Source organism: Echeneis naucrates, chromosome 2 (assembly GCF_900963305.1).
Source record: "Echeneis naucrates chromosome 2, fEcheNa1.1, whole genome shotgun sequence".
Taxonomy (NCBI): Eukaryota; Metazoa; Chordata; class Actinopteri; order Carangiformes; family Echeneidae; genus Echeneis; species Echeneis naucrates.
In genome coordinates, this window is record NC_042512.1 from 326,815 (window position 1) to 348,517 (window position 21,703).

Sequence of the window (21,703 nt, forward strand, 5' to 3'; positions counted from 1 at the left end):
AGGGGACAGGTCACCAGTCCATTGCAGGGACAACACATAAGGACAAACAGAGACAAACAACCACTCACACCTGCGGTGAATTTAACATCGCCAGTTAACCTGTACATGCATGTCTTTGGACGATGAGAGGAAACCAGAGTACCCAGAGGAAACCAAACAGTATCTTAACTGCTTACTGATATTTTAAAATTTTATCCATGCTTAGAAATTCACATTGTTGCAGCACATTTACATCATCGTCTGCTGAGTTGAGGGTCAGGACTTTAGAGGTGTTATTGCAGAATCACAGCACCATCCCAAAGAGTCCTCTGGCACTGATTTGGTTTCTAAAACAGGTTAGAACCGTTTTCACCTCACTAAAGCTTTTAATAATTGAACTCTGAAGTTATGAGGATGTGACTTTTCCTCAGATCAAACAGACACCAGGACTGATGAGGGAGAACAAGCAGCTTCTTCTCTTCACATGAAACTGGAAAGTGTCAGAAAGTCGCCCTGAAATGAGTTCAGCAGGTGAGAATCTGTAAATGTCTGAACAGGATCACTGTGATCACACTGAGCTGACAACAGTAGACATGTTTATTTACCTTCCTTCCTTTCTTCGTATTTACAGACCTAATCTATCAGAATTTTATCTGGAATTTGGAGTGAATCGTTCCTTCACTTTGTTCTTGCTCTGATATACAGTCAGATTCTTAGACTTAGTAAACTCAAGATTTTAAATCACCAGAGTTAAAACATTTTATAAAGGTGGGTAAGTGGTCACCAAAAATTAATCTTAAGTGAAGCAGAAACTTTTATCAACTTTCTTGATAAGGCTGAATTTGATTTCCTAGCTGAGCCATGTCGGAACAAACATGTCAGAACTGGTCTGATACTTTGGATGAGTAAATTGAACTCTTCCTGTTAATGGTCCACTGTGAGCATTTCCAGATACAGTGAATGCACTGAAGGTTTGTTTTTATTGTTGGGAATCAATTGAGGCAAATCTTTACATTGTCACAAGTTATTTGCTCAATAAGGTGACATGAATTAAATCACAGTGCTGTCAACACATCCTACAGTCAGATACCACCATCTAGTGGGCAGACAGAAGAAGCACCATCAGATCTGAGATACATTTCTCTGAAACTTGCAGATCACTGACAGATCAGACTGATTTCTATGTGAAGTTGTGGAGGCACAGTTTTTAAATGATGTGTCAAAGAAACAAATGTTTAAAGTTTATCGTTTTCATCCGATGAGAGAACCACCTCCACTAATCTGGGGTTTCCTGACAGGTCAGACTGGTTTAGTTGTAACGTTTGTTTGTTTTTATTTTTTACTAGGCTTCTGAAGGAATCATTTGGCCCTCAAAAATGTATTTCATTAAAATTCTGGACCTTCAAATGTGCCAACCTATGGTGATCATAACTATGTCAAGGTTCAATAACTCTTCAACTTGCACTGCTTAAAGTAAATGGCGATCTGAGTTTGTTTGAAATTTAGAGTTAATGTCAATGTATAACATTGAAGATTGGTATTAACATGAATCAGGAATGTTCTCTGTTTATAACACAATCTGACTGAAATCAACACAGAGAGAAAAAAGGCAAACAGTTTGTTGTTGGGAGTTAAAGGCTGAAGTTAATGACATATTAGTGACAGTAATGATGATTGTGTCCTGTGATGTAAATCCTGTTGTAATGAAGCTTTTTGTTGTGTTTGTGTGAAGGTGGAGGCTCAGCTATGAATCAGTGTGAGGACAGAGAGGAGGGAGCCCCTCCCTCTAAAACCACTCTGTGTGGGGAACATGAGAGTCAGACCAAAGCTCAGAGGTGAGATGAGGATCTCTAACTGTCCATCTGTCAGAGCTCAGCACTCAGATCACTGCTCCATCATTGTTCACTCTCACTGTCACTTACATTTTTTTACTGCTTCAGTTTTTTTATCCTTGTCTCCATTGGGAGCTCAACCAGGATGTGGAGATTCGTTCATTCATATTCACCAGTGCATCACAGGGCCAACACACAGAAACAGACAGAGACAAACAATCTGCCACACTCACACTCAGACATACGGACATGGCTGTTGTGGAGTAACAGCACTAACCATAATGCTGCTGTGCTGCCTGCATGTAGAGAGATATTTCTTCTTCTTCGTCGTCTTCTTCTTATTATCATTATTATTATTATTTGACTTGCACATGTCAGTAATACTCTATGCAAAATACTTCACTTTAGTCAAATGAAAAATATCCAAACAGTCAAAGTGACATGTAAATGTTATTAAAATGAACAACAACAATAAAAACATTGTACAATAAAATATTCTGGCTGATTTGTGGCTATACGAATGAAAGCTGGCTGATTTATTTTAAACTGATGATTTTCGCCCACTTTTTTTGGTTAATTCTTTTCATATCAACTCTGTTTCTTCTAGCAACCAGAAGTCAAGACCAGGATCTCCTGAACTGAGCTGTGTGTCCATGAAGAGTGATCTGTCTATGAATCGTCATATTGACTTTAAGGGAGGACAACATTCTGCTGTGTCCAGCTGTGTGTCCATGAGGAGTGATCAGTCTATGGATGACTTTATCAAAGAAAAAAGGTAAAAGCTATCTTTTACCTATCTTTTTTTTTTTTTTTTTTTTTTTCCCCCCCCTCTCTTTCTTGGCATTTTCATATTTGAGGTCGCCACAGCGATTGAGCTCTGTAACTTTCATGACTGATTTGGCCACAATTGTCATACCAGATGTCGCCCCAGCCCTCCACATTTATCCGGGCTTGGGACTGAAACAAACCTACCACTGGGTTTGCAATCTGGTTGGGGTTATGGGCCTATGGATGACAAGCATGCAGCTCTACAACTGAGCTAGATCCCCAGGCTGATGATGATGATGATAATAATTAATAATAATCTTTATTTGTCTTGCCCTTTTTCAAATCAGGCAACAAAATGCTTAATGTGAGTCAAATTAAAAATATCAAAGTCTAAGTGCTATGTAAATTTTATTAAAATAAAAAAGAAATCAAACAATGAAAAATTGTGGGTCATTTGTGGCTGTATAAATGAATGTTGTGCTTGATGATTGCAACTCATTAAAAACTGATATTTTTCTGTTCACTTTCTTGGTTGTTGATTATTTTAATGTCAACTCTGTTTCTACTAGCAACCAGAAGTCAAGACCAGATTCTCCTGAACTGAGCTGTGTGTCAATGAAGAGTGATCGGTCTATGGATCGTCCTATTAACTTTAAGGGAGGACAACAGTCTGCTGTATCCAGCTGCGTCTCCATGAAGAGTGATCGGTCGATGGATGACTTTATCAAAGAAAAAAGGTAAAAGCTGATCAATTGTTGTTTGACTCATTAAAAGTATCAAAGCTTGTCTATCAGTTTCTCTGCTGTTCATAGAAAACTCCTGGAACAAACTGTGTGTTTGTGTCTTTTCTCCTCAGAGTTCAGTCTGACAAACATCATCACACAGACCTGGACTCCATATTTATGGTGTGTAAATGTTCATCCAGTGACTACAACAGACACCAACAAAGACTTGAGTTTGAAGCTGCACTCTTTAGACCAGTAGAGCTTTACTCTGTGACAGACAGGAGTTGAATTGGGATTGAACAGGTTTGGGGTGGGAGAGAGTGGGAGAGGACTGGGAGTTGTAGTTCACCACAGAGCAATAATCCATCAGCCTCAACAGATATGTTCTGTATGAATATGGTCTGTTGGAGACTTTTACAAAACATTTCTGCTCCTTCTTCTTCATCTACAGTGAATCTTAAAGAAAAGTTTGAGTTGTTTTCCAGATAATTTGAGCTGTGACTTAATAACAAAGACCAAAGTTAATCAGATTCAGTCCTGGACCTCCATGGACTCTGTCTCTACAGGGTTTAAAGATGGAATAATTCATCAGTGAACTAGTTCAGGTGGTCTGATCCATCTTCAGCCACAGTCACAGTTAATACCCTGAATTTTCACTTCCTAAGTTGATGTGTTGAAGGGCTGTATCAGTTTGGTCTTCATGTGATGATCAGGATCTCTGTGTTGTCAGAATCTAAAGTCAAACTTAGTAAGTGACACCAGTGAAGTTAGTTTAGTGAAGTCAGCAGGTCTGAATCTTTCTGTGTAGCTCTGGAAAGAGACGTGGCAGCAGATGATACAGCAGCAGCTAAAGTTGAACTCTGCTGACTGATGATCCATCAGTTTATACTGAGAGTGAACTTTACACAGGATGTTATTGTGTTCCAGCTGCTGGAGGAGAACATCGTCTGTTTTGTGAAGAACGAGCTGAAGAAAATCAAAAAGAGTCTGAGTCCAGATTACCCACAATTCATGAAGAATGAGGATGATGAGGTGGATGAAGAGCAGAGGAGGAGCAGAGAGGCACTTCTGAAGATCACAGTGAACTTCCTGAGGAGGATGAAGCAGGAAGAGCTGGCTGACTGTCTTCAGAGCAGTAAGAGGATTTAACATGATGGATCAATTAGACATTTACTAAAGTTTCAGGAGACAGAGAGAAATATGATGATACTCTTATTCATGGAAGAAGTAAACATCAACCTTGTTGTTTCCAATCTCTCTTTTTTTTTTTTTTTAATTCAGAAAGTCATGCTCTAGATTGTCACCGTAAACTCAAATCTGGCCTGAAGAAAAAGTTCCAGTGTGTGTTTGAGGGGATCTCTAAAGCAGGAAACCCAACCCTTCTGAATCAGATATACACAGAGCTCTTCATCACAGAGGGAGGGACTGGAGAGGTCAATGAGGAACATGAGGTCAGACAGATTGAAACAGCATCCAGGAAACAGGACAGAGCAGAAACAAGCATCAGACAAGAAGACATCTTTAAACCCCCACCTGGAAGAGACCAACCAATCAGAACAGTGATGACAAAGGGAGTGGCTGGCATTGGGAAAACCGTCTTAACACAGAAGTTCACTCTGGACTGGGCTGAAGACAAAGCCAACCAGGACATAGAGTTCACATTCCCCTTCACCTTCAGAGAGCTGAATGTGCTGAAAGAGAAGAAGTTCAGCTTGGTGGAACTTGTTCATCTCTTCTTCACTGAAACCAAAGAAGCAGGAATCTGCAGCTTTGATCAGTTCCAGGTTGTGTTCATCTTTGACGGTCTGGATGAGTGTCGACTTCCTCTGGACTTCCACAACACTGAGGTCCTGACTGATCCTACAGAGTCCACCTCAGTGGACGTGCTGCTGACAAACCTCATCAGGGGGAAACTGCTTCCCTCTGCTCGCCTCTGGATAACCACACGACCTGCAGCAGCCAATCAGATCCCTCCTCAGTGTGTTGACATGGTGACAGAGGTCAGAGGGTTCAATGACCTCCAGAAGGAGGAGTACTTCAGGAAGAGGTTCAGACATGAGGAGCAGGCCAGCAGGATCATCTCCCACATCAAGACCTCACGAAGCCTCCACATCATGTGCCACATCCCAGTCTTCTGCTGGATCACTGCTACAGTTCTGGAGGAGGTGTTGAAGACCAGAGAGGGAGGAGAGCTGCCCAAGACCCTGACTGAGATGTACATCCACTTCCTGGTGGTTCAGTCCAAACTGAAGAAGGTCAAGTACGATGGAGGAGCTGAGTCAGATCCACACTGGAGTCCAGAGACCAGGAAGATGATTGAGTCTCTGGGAAAAGTGGCTTTTGAGCAGCTGCAGAAAGGAAACCTGATCTTCTATGAATCAGACCTGACAGAGTGTGGCATCGATATCAGAGCAGCATCAGTGTACTCAGGAGTGTTCACACAGATCTTCAAAGAGGAGACAGGGCTGTACCAGGACAAGGTCTTCTGCTTCGTCCATCTGAGTGTTCAGGAGTTTCTGGCTGCTCTTCATGTCCATCTGACCTTCATCAGCTCTGGAGTCAATCTGATGTCAGAAAAAAAAACTACTCGAAAGTTTGAATTAATAAGGACTGGATCTAAAACAACACGTCTCTACCAGAGTGCTGTGGATGAGGCCTTACAGAGTCCAAATGGACACCTGGACTTGTTCCTCAGGTTCCTTCTGGGTCTTTCACTGCAGACCAACCAAACTCTCCTACGAGACCTGGTGACACAGACAGGAAGTAGCTCAGAGACCAATCAGAAAACAGTCCAGTACATCAAGACAAAGATCAGTGAGAATCTGTCTCCAGAGAAAAGTATCAACCTGTTTCACTGTCTGAATGAACTGAATGATGGTTCTCTGGTGGAGGAGATCCAACAGTCCCTGAGATCAGGACGTCTCTCCACAGATAAACTGTCTCCTGCTCAATGGTCAGCTCTGGTCTTCATCTTACTGTCATCAGAAAAAGATCTGGACGTGTTTGACCTGAAGAAATACTCTGCTTCAGAGGAGGCTCTTCTGAGGCTGCTGCCAGTGGTCAAAGCCTCCAACAAAGCTCTGTATGTAAAAATAAATCCATCTAGATCAAGTAAATCTTTTTCTTTAGTTGAGAATCAAAAACTGTTTATTTCATCACTTATCTTATTTTGCTGATTCCTCCTCAGACTGAGTGGCTGTAACCTCTCAGACAGAAGCTGTGAAGCTCTGTCCTCAGTCCTCAGCTCCCAGTCCTCTAGTCTGAGAGATCTGGACCTGAGTAACAACAACCTGCAGGATTCAGGAGTGAAGCTGCTGTGTGTTGGACTGAAGAGTCCACACTGTGAGCTGGAAACTCTCAGGTCAGAGTTCATGTTTGTGTCAAGATTTTTTTTTTTTATTTATTTCTTAATGATTTTTCATTAAATTAGATAAAATGAACTGAAGATGTTTGTAGCTTTTAGAGATTGTAATCAATATAAAAAGCTTCATAATCCAAAATGAATCACTGATTTGATTCATCACCTGGAGAACACACTCAATGCAACATGTTGCTCAACCAACAGGTGCATGCTGGTGTCCTCCTGGTGAATCAGAGAACAGAATCAATGCATCACTATATCGTGTGTAACTGAGTTAGTAACTGTGTCTTTACTTTAATCGATGTGTTTGCTGTGTGTTCTACTGTTGTTTATTTTTGTGTTTAAATCATAATCAAGTAAGGTTTGGAATATAACCTGACATAAACTAAAGACAAACATTCCCTAGCAAAGAATCAGGAGAAAATGGTTAATGAAAACAAATACCTTCCCCCACAGCTATTACAGCTATACAGCGACTAGGACTGCTATTTGTTTCACCCAAACCAAAATGCAGAAGAACCAGCCAACCTCTCTGTCTGGAACAGTAAATTGGACTCACACACAGAGTGGACTCCACCCTGTGAACGAGGGGGGCAAACAACAATATATATAAATGACTAAAGGCCATAACAGAGTTCTTTATAAGACATTCGGTTCTTCATTTTGTCTTCCTCTAAACACCCAGACCATTTTTCTCTCTGATTTAGGAACAGTTTGTTTATAATATCTCTAATAACACATCATTTAGTAATGAAAATATTATATATTTCATTCATATAGAATATTAATTTAAGCTCACTGGCCCAGGGATGGTGATGAAATATCTTTATGATCAGGCAGCTTCACAGATCTGTTCCACAGCTGGAGCATTTGTCTCTTATGTCTGATACTCGAGGGCTCCCAACCCAAATCACCATGAAGAGCCAACACTGAGGTCCATTTGTGTACTGCTGTAAGATAACCAATAGCTCTATGATGCTGAGTATTACAAAGAGAATATTCACACAATCCCCAGACAGCAGAAGCATCATCTGACACACACACACACACACACACACACACACACATTACAGAACAGAGTGAAAGTGGCTCTACCTGCAGACTGAGCTAAAACACTGACAGCTGGGTTAAATGTCATGTGTTGGTCCAACGTCAGAACATTTATACTGATCAGTGTAGGACAGCAGTACTGTCCCAAGATTAACAACATTCAACTTGGCCTAAAATGCTCCACTTGTGTTTTGTCTTGGTTCTCCATTAGTCTCCACTTCCAGCACCGTTTTGGAACAATGTTCAGCATAATGTGAACATTTTTTCTTTCTTAGCCAACAGAATAGAATCATCCACATGTAACATGGCTCTGTTGGTTCAGTTTGGGAAATTTCAGCCATAAAACCAATTTAGTTTGAATATCAAACAGATTGTCAGAACTAATGCTGTCAGTTTCCAAGGAACCCTCCCAGCTGGTTCATTATTAGAATAATAATGTTGCTGAACTCCCAGATGTGTTAAATATCAATTTTAGGATTCTATGGATTTATATCAAATCATACAATTGAAGATAAGTCAAAATCAGGAAAAACATAATTTTTTTTACCCATCTCTATTATCCGTTAAAGATGGTGAAGTTTGTAGACTGTTTGACTTGTTTTAGAGTGGACTTACCTGCCAGAACTCAGATTGTTATACAGGAGTTCATATGTGTCAGAATCAGAGATAGAAATAAAGTTTGGCTGACTCTGCTGTTTGGTTATTTCTGATGTGTTAAAATCACAATGTTGACAGTTTGAGTCAGTTCAGGTTCTTTCAGGTGTTGTTTCATTTTCTCATTAAAACTTTTCACTGTTTGTATTTGACTGTTGTGAAGCTGCTTCCTGTTGGTTCAGCTGTCTGACTTTCATTTTCTAAACTTCTACTTTCTAAACCTTCAGCTCTGAACAGATGATGAAACATTGAACACTCTCAAGCAGGAACTTTGTCTCCTAAAGTCACATCTTTTATTCTTTACTCAGGTTGGAGAACTGCAGTTTGTCAGAGATCAGCTGTTCTTCTCTGGTCTCAGCTCTGAAGTCCAACCCCTCCCATCTCAGAAAACTGGACCTGAGTCTGAACAAGCTGAAGGATTCAGACCTGAAGGATCTTTGTGGTTTTCTGGAGAGTCCTCACTGCAGACTGGAGACTCTGAGGTCAGACTCATGTTTTATTTCTGCTCTCAGATTAATATGATGTTACAGTTGTGTTGACTCTGACCTGCAGACAGGTTTATATTTATGAGGGAAAATCCCCTTTCAACTGTTAAATGCTTTGAAAGTAACTTTGGAAAACATATTTTTAGGGTGACATCATATATTAATATTTGTGTGTTAATATCCAGATTTTAGTTTGTAGTTCATTTAATTTATTTATTGATTCATTTATTTGTGTCGAATGGAAAGCAACTGAACTCAGTTTTGTCTAAAAAGATGTTTGGCCTCTTATCACAGGGGCTTCATCAGTTCTCAAAAAAAATATCCCAGGATCATTTAGGAGTTAAAAAACAGAGTTTCAAACACTGCTATAGATGATGGAGTTTCAAATACCACAAATGTATATCACATGTCCACATATTTAATAATTAGTCTACACTAAATTTAACAGATTTCGAAGTTAGTCGCAGTCAATCAGCAAAGATTTGAAATTTCTATTCCATTTTTTTCAATATGTGACCATGAGAAATGCAGTCTTTTGTCTTGTGTAACGTGCACAGGCACTCTGACCTAAAGTTGTAATATTACAACATGGACATAACAAGTTTTGAATGAAATATAATGAATGTTTTCTAGAATGACTAAATATCTACATGTTCTAGACACTGTAATAAACACACAAAAATATATTTAAGGAAATGTACTTGCTTCAATCTTGACAAATCCAGTTGTATAAAACAAGAATAAGAAGAGATTAACTCGACAGGAGTGTTGCCATGAGTGAGACTTCACAGCCAGATGACCAGATCTATAAACACTTCTTCTATCCAATAGCATCCCAACGACAAATAATAGGACTCATTATCAATGTAAATGTGGTCTTAAGAAAAAAAACAAAAAAACATTTGCAAACCTTTTTTTTATAATTGTTAAAAGTGACATTTGTACAGGGCAAGTTACAAAACCAAACACATAAAAGAAAAAAATAACAAACAAACAAACAAAAAAACCCCTCAATAAACAAAAAGGGGGAGGGGGGGGTGAAAAACGAGAGTAAAAACATACACAAGATTTTTACAGTATATAAATATATTTTCCCTAACTATTCCATGGTACACCAGGAATTAGAGCTGAGAAGTGAAGGTGTCCCTGCAGAGCTCCTGATGTAGGATTCACATTTATTCCATTTTTGTTCTCTGGTCTTCCCAAAAGGAGCATCTCTAATCTTCAGTTATTACAGAGTTCAGCTGCACGCGGGCTGATGAGGATCAGGGGGTGGGAGAACATTTCACCAGATTTAAAATCACTGCATTCACTCCCCGTATGCTTCGGGATCGTTTTTTTTTTTATTTTTTTTAGCATATTTAAGTATGATTTCCACATTCAACTGTTCATGTTTCTTCAAATATATCATTAATGATGAGTTAGATTTTCTGTGTAGAACTTCTGCAGCTTGTTTGTAGACTGATTGACTGGTTTTAGAGTGGACTTACCTGCCAGAGCTCAGATTGTTATACAGGAGTTCATATGTGGCAGAATCAGAGATAGAAATAAAGTTCGGCTGACTCTGCTGTTTGGTTATTTCTGATGTGTTAAAATCACAATGTTGGCAGTTTTAGTCAGTTCAGGTTCTTTACAGTGTTGTTTCATTTTCTCATTAAATCTTTTCACTGTTTGTATTTGACTGTTGTGAAGCTGCTTCCTGTTGGTTCAGCTGTTTGACTTTCATTTTCTAAACTTCTACTTTCTAAACCTTCAGCTCTGAACAGATGATGAAACATTGAACACTTTCAAGCAGGAACTTTGTCTCCTAATGTCACATCTTTTATTTTTTACTCAGGTTGGAGAACTGCAGGTTGTCAGAGATCAGCTGTTCTTCTCTGGTCTCAGCTCTGAAGTCCAACCCCTCCCATCTCAGAAAACTGGACCTGAGTCTGAACAAGCTGAAGGATTCAGGACTGAAGGATCTGTGTGGTTTTCTGAAGAGTCCTCACTGTAGACTGGAGACTCTGAGGTCAGACTGATGTTTTATTTCTGCTCTCAGATTAATAGGATGTTACAGTTGTGGTGACTCAGACCTGCAGACAGGTTTATATTTATGAGGGAAAATCCTCTTCAGGTTTTAACATTTAAACTGTTAAATGGTTTGAAAGTAACTTCGGAAAACATATTTTTAGGGTAACATTATATATTAATGAATATTTGTGTGTTAATATGCAGATTTTAGTCTGTAGTTCATTTTATTTATTTATTTTCGTGTCGAATTGAAAGAAACTGCACTTAGGTTTGTCGAAGAAGATGTTTGGCTTCTTATCTCAGGGGCTTCATCAGTTCAACCCATCGGTCTGACTAGTCCTCACTAGTCTGACAGACAGTGGAGTTGGACCCAGGTATTTAACCTCTGTAGGAGTGTTCACAAAGCTCCTTGTGACAACAGCCCATTAGAGGAGTTCCACTGATCATTGTTAGTCCACTACTGTAGACACATTTGTGTGTCATTTCTGTTGTGGAAATTCTCTGCTGCTGGTGAAGAATGAAATAGAGACTTTTTCCGGCCGACAAGTTTTTATTTTCTTTGCAAAGATGAAGTCAATCATCACACGAGCACCACAAATGAAGAAAGAATTCATAAATCACTCATATAGAATATTAATTTCAGCTCACTGGCCCAGTGATGGTGATGCAAAGTGTCAGAATGAAATATCTTTTTAGTAATTCTATGATCAGGCAGCTTCACAGATCTGTTCCAGAGCTGGAGCATTTGTCTCTTATGTCTGATACTCGAGGGCTCCCAACCCAAATCACCATGAAGAGCCAACACTGAGGTCCATTTGTGTACTGCTGTAAGATAACCAATAGCTCTATGATGCTGAGTATTACAAAGAGAATATTCACAGAATCCCCAGACAGCAGAAGCATCTTCTGACACACACAAACACAAACACACACACACACACACACACACACACACACACACACACACACACACATTATAGAACAGAGTAAAATCATGAACACCCAGATGAGCACAGTGTTCAGACTTGTTCGGGGTTCTACCTGCAGACTGAGCTAAAACACTGACAGCTGGGTTAAATGTCATGTGTTGGTCCAACGTCAGGACATTTATACTGATCAGTGTAGGACAGCAGTACTGTCCCAAGATTAACAACATTCAACTTGGCCTAAAATTCACCACTTGTGTTTTGTCTTGGTTCTCCATTAGTCTCCACTTCCAGCACCGTTTTGGAACAATGTTCAGCATAACGTGAACATTTTTTCTTTCTTAGCCAACAGAATGACATCATCCACATGTAACATGGCTCTATTGGTTCAGTTTGGGAAATTTCAGCCATAATACCAATTTAGTCTGAATATCAAACAGATTGTCAGATCCAGCAGGATGATGCTGTGCCAGACCATGTAAATGTGCCAGTGGTGGGATTTCATGGGGAACTTGTATTTTGATGCAAATGAGTCCAACAACCCCCCCATCTATATGTTACAGGTACCAGCAATGTAAGGCCACTGTAAGCTTCAGTTATGGTTTTGGTGTCTTTGTCCCGGGGCTGAATCTTCTGCACAGTGTCTGGTCCAGCAAAGGAGAAAACATGTGTGACTGCTCTGTTGTCGTACCATTTGAGGGCACAGATGTTGTGGTTCCCCTCCACTCGCATATCAAAGCTTCCTCTCCCCTTTTTCTTCAAGCTCATTTCATCCTCAATGTTGCAGTTGGGTAGGCGTACCTGTCTGGATGTTCTCACAATCCAGGAATCAAGGAACTTAACCAGCAATTTATTTAAATATATCAAAGAATTGTCTTTTCAATGCAAATGCTAATCAACATTCCACTACATTCATACAATGTAATTCATGTAATTCATACAATGTACAACTTGGCCCTGTTTGTTTGTCAACAAAGCGTATGACATGGGACAAAACTTGGAATGTCTTCAGAGACATGGTGGCTGGAAATATTGCCTTTCCAGTCTCAGCGTTCCAACGGCTTGCTTGCTTAACCTTTTGATTTGTAAACTCCTGCCAAAATGAGCAGGCCAATGTAGGCTTCCAAGTCAACTACATCCAAATTTTCCCAAGTGTCCCCATCTTCAATATGGCTGACTGTATATCTGGTTGGGCCTGGAACCGTTTTGATAATATTAGCAGCACTAAGTCTATCCTGCTGTTGAAGTGGAGAAAGGGACCATATTTTCATTTTGGAGGGGATCGTGTCGCTGGTGGTAGAGTGACAACAGGAGGGTCAACACTCTCATTCCCATCAGATGACAATGCCTCCAAATCAGGGTCCTCCTCAACACAATCCACTGTGTCTCTCACACACACACACACACACACACACACACACACACACAGAGAGAGAGAGAGAGAGTGTGACTGACTGACTGACTTACTTACTTATACACAGCTCAATGAGGAATGATTTGGACAGAGAGCAAGCTTTTGTATGTTTGCTCCTCCCTTATTTTGAATGAACTATCAATGTCTTTGACGGGGAAAACCCGCCCTCCACAGCACAGGAAATATTTGTTCCACGTTGGAAGGTGTTAGTAATATGTCAGATACACACACACATTCATACCCCCCATGTCATGTATCAACTTAAAAGTATCAATTCTGCACCTATAGGTGTGGGAATGTTAGGTCACACATGGGTCACACACAGGCAGACCAGTTTTACACAGCTAAAACAGCTTGGGGTCAAATTGACCCCAGAGGAATACCAATGTGTGCAATATGTGTTCAGCACATTGAAAAATGTCTTCATGATAATTTTATGCTTAATCAATTGTACCCATCAAAATAAAAAAGTCATGAAATACAAAGCAAAAAAAAAAAAAAATCAACTAATATTTTTTGAATGATAAACATTGAATGTGGTCATATTGACCCCGAGGATAATAGGAGGGTTAAGTATGATTTCCACATCCAACTGTTCATGTTTCTTCAAATATATCATTAATGATGAGTTAGATTTTCTGTGTAGAACTTCTGCAGCTTGTTTGTAGACTGACTGATTTTAGAGTGGACTTACCTGCCAGAGTTCAGATTGTTATACAGGAGTTCATATGTGGCAGAATCAGAGATAGAAATAAAGTTTGGCTGACTCTGCTGTTTGGTTATTTCTGATGTGTTAAAATCACAATGTTGACAGTTTGAGTCAGTTCAGGTTCTTTACAGTGTTGTTTCATTTTCTCATTAAATCTTGTCACTGTTTGTATTTGACTGTTTTGAAGCTGCTTCCTGTTGGTTCAGCTGTCTGACTTTCATTTTCTAAACTTCTACTTTCTAAACCTTCAGCTCTGAACAGATGATGAAACATTGAACACTTTCAAGCAGGAACTTTGTCTCCTAAAGTCACATCTTTTATTCTTTACTCAGGTTGAGACGCTGCAGTTTGTCAGAGATCAGCTGTTCTTCTCTGGTCTCAGCTCTGAAGTCCAACCCCTCCCATCTCAGAGAACTGGACCTGAGTCACAGCTGGTACCTGAAGGATTCAGGACTGAAGGATCTCTGTGGTTTTCTGAAGAGTCCTCACTGTAGACTGGAGACTCTGAGGTCTGTTCAGTTGTTGTTGTAGATTTGTTTAATCCAGAATTTATATTCACATTTAACTTGAATGTATTCACTTTTATTAGAAATTGCTGTTGTTTCATGTTTCCAGCTGTTTCTAATAATAATAATAATAATAATAATAATAATAAAAGTTGTCAGTCTTTCCCAAAACTTGAATTTACTTGTTCAATATATTAATCAGGAAAAGTCTTCCAGGAACCAAAGAGTTGGTTTCGCACCTTTGATCTCCAATCAGAAACCAGGACCAAGGGAGACCTTAGTCTTTGATCTGGACTGGATCTTTAAATCTTGGTCTTGGTCTTTGTATTGGAACAAGGTCTGATGTGGACCAGCAACATTTGAGATGTTAAAGTGGGTGATGAGTTTGAGAAGATGGAGAAGTTCTGGATCAGGACATTTCTGACTTATTATCAGTCATCTGATCTCCATGATTTGTTCTTTTTCAGGTTGAGATGCTGTTGGTTGTCAGAGATCAGCTGTTCTTCTCTGGCCTCAGCTCTGAAGTCCAACCCCTCCCATCTCAGAGAACTGGACCTGAGAGGAAACCTCCTGCAGGATCCAGATGTGAAGGAGCTGCGTGATCTTGTGGAGAGTCCAGACTGTAGACTGGAGACTCTGAGGTCAGTCCACTGTGGTAGATCTTTAATCCACCGCTGAATCTAATGTCTTAATAAATGTCTTCAGACTTGGAGGGTGTGGAGCTGAGGACCAGAGTCAGTTGTGTTGTTGAGACTCCAGCCCTCATGGGGCTTTCAGACACGTGGCCGTGGCCCCCCTGTGCTCTGAAAGCTGTTATTTCCAAAGGATTGGAGCTCCACCACAGGTTTCCCTGCACTGAGCACAGTTCATGTGCAGCACAGTGATAGTTGTGTTTCTTTGTGGTGTGGTCATACTCAGTCAGTGTGTTACTGCAGTAGATGGAGTTCAGAGCAGCGGTACAGAAGCTGAGTGATGAGCTGCTGTGGACGGAGTCAACATCAAAAAGCTCTTCTACACACTTTGAAAACAAACAGTCCCACACATGTTGAAATGTTCTTCATTTAGAAGATTTTAGAGCTTCATCTTCACATCAAAGCAGAACTTTCCTTTGCTGCCACATATTTATGAAGCAGCCAACTGCTGTATTCCTACACACAGTATGTCCTGTATTCCACTGCAGCCGCAGGTCAGCTGAGGGAATCACTTTGTTTTAGAGTGAGGAGCTGCTGAACTTCAGCCTCCAGTGGCTGAAATGACAATTACACTAAAGAAACACTTCAAACATCCAGACAGAATGTGGTGGCACTTTACTTTAAAGTCTTCTGAACATATCTGACTGATTATCAATTATTTTATCTGCATCTTTTATTCCTTATTCAGATTTGACAACTCTAGTTTGTCAGAGATCAGCTGTTCTTCTCTGGTCTCAGCTCTGAAGTCCAACCCCTCCCATCTCAGAGAACTGGACCTGATTCAGAACGACCTGAAGGATTCAGGACTGAAGGATCTGTGTGGTTTTCTGAAGAGTCCTCACTGTAGACTGGAGACTCTGAGGTCTGTTCAGTTGTTGTTATAGATTTGTTTAATCCAGAATTTATATTCACATTTAACTTGAATGTATTCACTTTTATTAGAAATTGCTGTTGTTTCATGTTTCCAGCTGTTTCTAATAATAATAATAATAATAATAAAAGTTGTCAGTCTTTCCCAAAACTTGAATTTACTTGTTCAATATATTAATCAGGAAAAGTCTTCCAGGAACCAAAGAGTTGGTTTCGCATGTTTGATCTCCAGTCAGAAACCAGGACCAAGGGAGACCTTAGTCTTTGATCTGGACTGGATCTTTAAATCCTGGTCTTGGTCTTTGTATTGGAACAAGGTCTGATGTGGACCAGCAACATTTGAGATGTTAAAGTGGGTGATGAGTTTGAGAAGATGGAGAAGTTCTGGATCAGGACATTTCTGACTTATTATCAGTCATCTGATCTCCATGATTTGTTCTTTTTCCAGGTTGAGATGCTGTTGGTTGTCAGAGATCAGCTGTTCTTCTCTGGCCTCAGCTCTGAAGTCCAACCCCTCCCATCTCAGAGAACTGGACCTGAGAGGAAACCTCCTGCAGGATCCAGATGTGAAGGAGCTGCGTGATCTTGTGGAGAGTCCAGACTGTAGACTGGAGACTCTGAGGTCAGTCCACTGTGGTAGATCTTTAATCCACCGCTGAATCTAATGTCCTAATAAATGTCTTCAGACTTGGAGGGTGTGGAGCTGAGGACCAGAGTCAGTTGTGTTGTTGAGACTCCAGCCCTCATGGGGCTTTCAGACACGTGGCCGTGGCCCCCCTGTGCTCTGAAAGCTGTTATTTCCAAAGGATTGGAGCTCCACCACAGGTTTCCCTGCACTGAGCACAGTGATAGTTGTGTTTCTTTGTGGTGTGGTCATACTCAGTCAGTGTGTTACTGCAGTAGATGGAGTTCAGAGCAGCGGTACAGAAGCTGAGTGATGAGCCGCTGTGGACGGAGTCAACATCAAAAAGCTCTTCTACACACTTTGAAAACAAACAGTCCCACACATGTTGAAATGTTCTTCATTTAGAAGATTTTACAGCTTTATCTTCACATCAAAGCAGAACTTTCCTTTGCTGCCACATATTTATGAAGCAGCCACCTGCTGTATTCCTACACAAGTATGTCCTGTATTCCACTGCAGCCGCAGGTCAGCTGAGGGAATCACTTTGTTTTAGAGTGAGGAGCTGCTGAACTTCAGCCTCCAGTGGCTGAAATGACAATTACACTAAAGAAACACTTCAAACATTCAGACAGAATGTGGTGGAACTTTACTTTAAAGTCTTGTGAACATTTCTGAGTGATTATCAATGATTTTATCTGCATCTTTTATTCCTTATTCCGATTTGACAACTCCAGGTTGTCAGAGATCAGCTGTACTTCTCTGGTCTCAGCTCTGAAGTCCAACCCCTCCCATCTCAGAGAACTGGAGCTGAAAGAGAACGACCTGAAGGATTCAGGACTGAAGGATCTGTGTGGTTTTCTGAAGAGTCCTCACTGCAGACTGGAGACTCTGAGGTCAGACTCATGTTTTATTTCTGCTCTCAGATTAATATGATGTTACAGTTGTGGTGACTCTGACCTGCAGACAGGTTTATATTTATGAGGGAAAATCCTCTTCAGGTTTTAGACATTTAACTGTTAAATGGTTGAAAATAGCTTTTGAAAAAGTTTATTTCAAAATGACATCGGAATGGAAAACATTAATCTAATGTTTTTGAAAAGGGACATCGTATATATGCTGTCATAGTGCTGTGTGCTCCGTAAATTTATCTTACAAGTGTGCCTCAAAATAACATTTGCAAAGTCCGAAATACGAGTACAACACTGTGAAATACGACTATGAAACTGCAAAATATGAGTACGAAAGCCCCCACGAGAGTTCATTCATTATGAGATTGTTCTGATAGAAGAGAGATAGAAATAAAGTTTGGCTGACTCTGCTGTTTGGTTATTTCTGATGTGTTAAAATCACAATGTTGACAGTTTGAGTCAGTTCAGGTTCTTTACAGTGTTGTTTCATTTTCTCATTAAATCTTGTCACTGTTTGTATTTGACTGTTGTGAAGCTGCTTCCTGTTGGCTCAGCTGTTTGACTTTCATTTTCTAAACTTCCTCTTTCTAAACTTTCAGCTCTGAACAGATGATGAAACGTTGAACGCTTTCAAGCAGGAACTTTGTCTCCTAATGTCACATCTTTTATTCTTTACTCAGTTTGGAGAACTGCAGGTTTATCACTCAATCTGGTTTTTTTGAAAGGGGACATCATATATTCATATATATTTGTATGTTAGTATGCAGATTTGAGTCTGTGGTTTATTTCATTTATTAATTTATTTGCGTGTCATTCATAAAAATGTCCAACCCACATGGGTTTATAAGACGTATTTAATCATCCAGTGGCTGTTGTAACAACCTGAACTCTCATATATCTGCATATAAACATACACAGATACATTTTTTTCCTTTTCTCAAGTCATAATGATACATTTTAAACAAAACAATCAACCAAAGAAAAATATTTTGCCTTCTTTCCCAAACCACAGAAATAAAATCAGCTACCACAAGTCCCTTCACTAAAACATAATTCGCTCTGAACAGATGACAAAACACTTTGAAGCAGGAACTTTGTCTCCTAAAGTCACATCTTTTATTCTTTACTCAGGTTGGAGAACTGCAATTTGTCAGAGATCAGCTGTTCTTCTCTGGTCTCAGCTCTGAAGTCCAACCCCTCCCATCTCAGAGAACTGGACCTGAGTTGGAACGACCTGAAGGATTCAGGACTGAAGGATCTGTGTGGTTTTCTGAAGAGTCCTCACTGCAGACTGGAGACTCTGAGGTCAGACTCATGTTTTATTTCTGCTCTCAGATTAATATGATGTTACAGTTGTGGTGACTCTGACCTGCAGACAGGTTTATATTTATGAGGGGAAAATCCTCTTCAGGGTTTAGACATTTAACTGTTAAATGGTTGAAAATAGGTTTTGAAAAAGTTTATTTCAAAATGACATCGGAATGGAAAACATTCATTTAATGTTTTTGAAAGGCTACATCATATATTAATTTGAAATATTAAAATCTTATTTCAATGTTTCTTAGAATCATCCAAAATCAAAGAAATCAACACAAATATAAACCCTTTTGCCAACAAAAACACCTCTGAGGTGCTCATACACAGAACAACAAAACTGTAATGGGTTCGCTCTGTCACCCAAGAATGGCACAAGTCTAGACTGGAACAGCTGAGAACTTTATTGACTACGTGCAGCAGCCCAAACAGACGGCAGGCAGAGGCAGAGTCTAGAGACAGGCCAATTTAGTTTGAATATCAAACAGACTGTCAGAACTAATGCTTTCATTTTCCAAGGAACCTTCCCACCTGCTCCATTATTAGAATAATAATGTTTACATTAACCACTGACCCCAAAGCAGTTACATGAATGTACATGACCAACACACTGCAGCAGTGGAAATAAGGTGGCTCCAAACATACCTAATGTAAACATCACCACCTCAGGAAAACATCCATTTTGCTGTGATTGTGTAGCAAAGCTTTAGTCCAATCAGCTGCAGTGGTTTGGTTCCACACTAAGATAAGGATTGGCTCTAAGGGCTGGTCTGCTGGGGGAGCAGTTGCCCCGTTGCCCTCCTCTCTCTGCTGCAGGAAACATGTTTGCTCCGTCTGCCTCGCTGATCTCCCAGCTATGTTATATATCAGTCTCAGGATTCTGTGGACTGATATCAGATCATTAAAATGAAGATCAGTCAGAATCGGGAAAATCAACAATTTATTTATATATTTAATTTTGAACCCATCCTTATAATCCATTAAAGATGACATAGATCAGAATAGATTCTACATATTTAAGTATGATTTCCACATTCAGCTGTTCATGTTTCTTCAAATATATCATTAATGATGAGTTATGTTTTCTGTGTAGAACTTTTGGAGGTTGTGTAGTTGACTGTTTGACTGGTTTTAGAGTGGAATTACCTGCCAGAGCTAACAGATGGAGGCTCGAGTCGAACTTCACACTTCAGCGTCCAACAAACGTCACCATTGGCTGGTTAACCTGTCAATCAAACGTATGTTTTTGATTGACAGACCCATCAGCCATTCATGTGGCCCCTTACATTTCTCCACACTTAAACCGTTGGCGACCGTCATCACTATGGCAACAATAAACACCTTTCACAAAGGCAGCATGTAACATACGGTCACATAGTTTATGTCCATTCAAACATTTAACTTTGCTAAGCAGGATGCTTCCACTCATTCAGTGACATTGCATGATTTACAACAAGAGGATAGTCAGATAGATAGTCAAATCATATGTGGCAGAATCAGAGATAGAAATAAAGTTTGGCTGACTCTGCTGTTTGGTTATTTCTGATGTGTTAAAATCACAATGTTGACAGTTTGAGTCAGTTCAGGTTCTTTACAGTGTTGTTTCATTTTCTCATTAAATCTTGTCACTGTTTGTATTTGACTGTTGTGAAGCTGCTTCCTGTTGGTTCAGCTGTTTGACTTTCATTTTCTAAACTTCTACTTTCTAAACCTTCAGCTCTGAACAGATGATGAAACATTGAACACTCACAAGCAGGAACCTTGTCTCCTAAAGTCACATCTTTTATTCTTTACTCAGGTTGGAGTGCTGCAAGTTGTCAGAGATCAGCTGTTCTTCTCTGGTCTCAGCTCTGAAGTCCAACCCCTCCCATCTCAGAGAACTGGACCTGAGTTGGAACAACCTGCAGGATTCAGGACTGAAGGATCTGTGTGGTTTTCTGAAGAGTCCTCACTGTAGACTGGAGACTCTGAGGTCAGACTCATGTTTTATTTCTGCTCTCAGATTAATATGATGTTACAGTTGTGGTGACTCTGACCTGCAGACAGGTTTATATTTATGAGGGAAAATCCTCTTTAGGTTTTAACATTTGAACTGTTAAATTGTTGAAAATAACTTTTGAAAACAGAATTTCACTCATTTGAACATGACATTTTGAATTTCACACAGTTCATATTCACGATGATGACAGTCTGAGTCAGTTCAGGTTCTTTACAGTGTTGTTTCATTTTCTCATTAAATCTTGTCACTGTTTGTATTTGACTGTTGTGAAGCTGCTTCCTGTTGGTTCAGCTGTTTGACTTTCATTTTCTAAATTTCTACTTTCTAAACCTTCAGCTCTGAACAGATGATGAAACATTGAACACTCACAAGCAGGAACTTTGTCTCCTAAAGTTACATCTTTTATTCTTTACTCAGGTTGGAGAACTGCAGGTTGTCAGAGATCAGCTGTTCTTCTCTGGTCTCAGCTCTGAAGTCCAACCCCTCCCATCTCAGAGAACTGGACCTGAGTCGGAACAACCTGAAGGATTCAGGACTGAAGGATCTGTGTGGTTTTCTGGAGAGTCCTCACTGCAGACTGGAGACTCTGAGGTCAGACTCATGTTTTATTTCTGCTCTCAGATTAATATGATGTTACAGTTGTGGTGACTCTGACCTGCAGACATCAGGCTGATATTATACTGGTCCTCACTGAGGATCTTCATGCTGACATCTGTTTTCTTCTTCTCTGGTTTAGTCCAGTCAGTGTGGCAGAGAAATGTTGAACTACTGATTTAAAACTTTAAAAAAATAATAAAATTCCTTCATAGTTTCAGTTACAGGAAATATTTTTCCTCACCAACATGGACAAATATATATTCAGTGGGGTCGGAA

At 39.9% G+C, this 21,703-nt stretch overlaps 1 long non-coding RNA gene across 1 annotated transcript; it reads left to right on the forward strand.

Annotated features, from left to right (window-relative positions):
• Positions 1-1,752: 1,752 nt before the first annotated feature.
• LOC115053912 (uncharacterized) lies at positions 1,753-3,190 on the forward strand. The gene is made up of 3 exons (XR_003841547.1): positions 1,753-1,814; positions 2,419-2,586; positions 3,149-3,190. It is a non-coding gene; the product is annotated as an uncharacterized LOC115053912 (long non-coding RNA).
• The last annotated feature ends 18,513 nt before the right edge of the window (positions 3,191-21,703 follow it).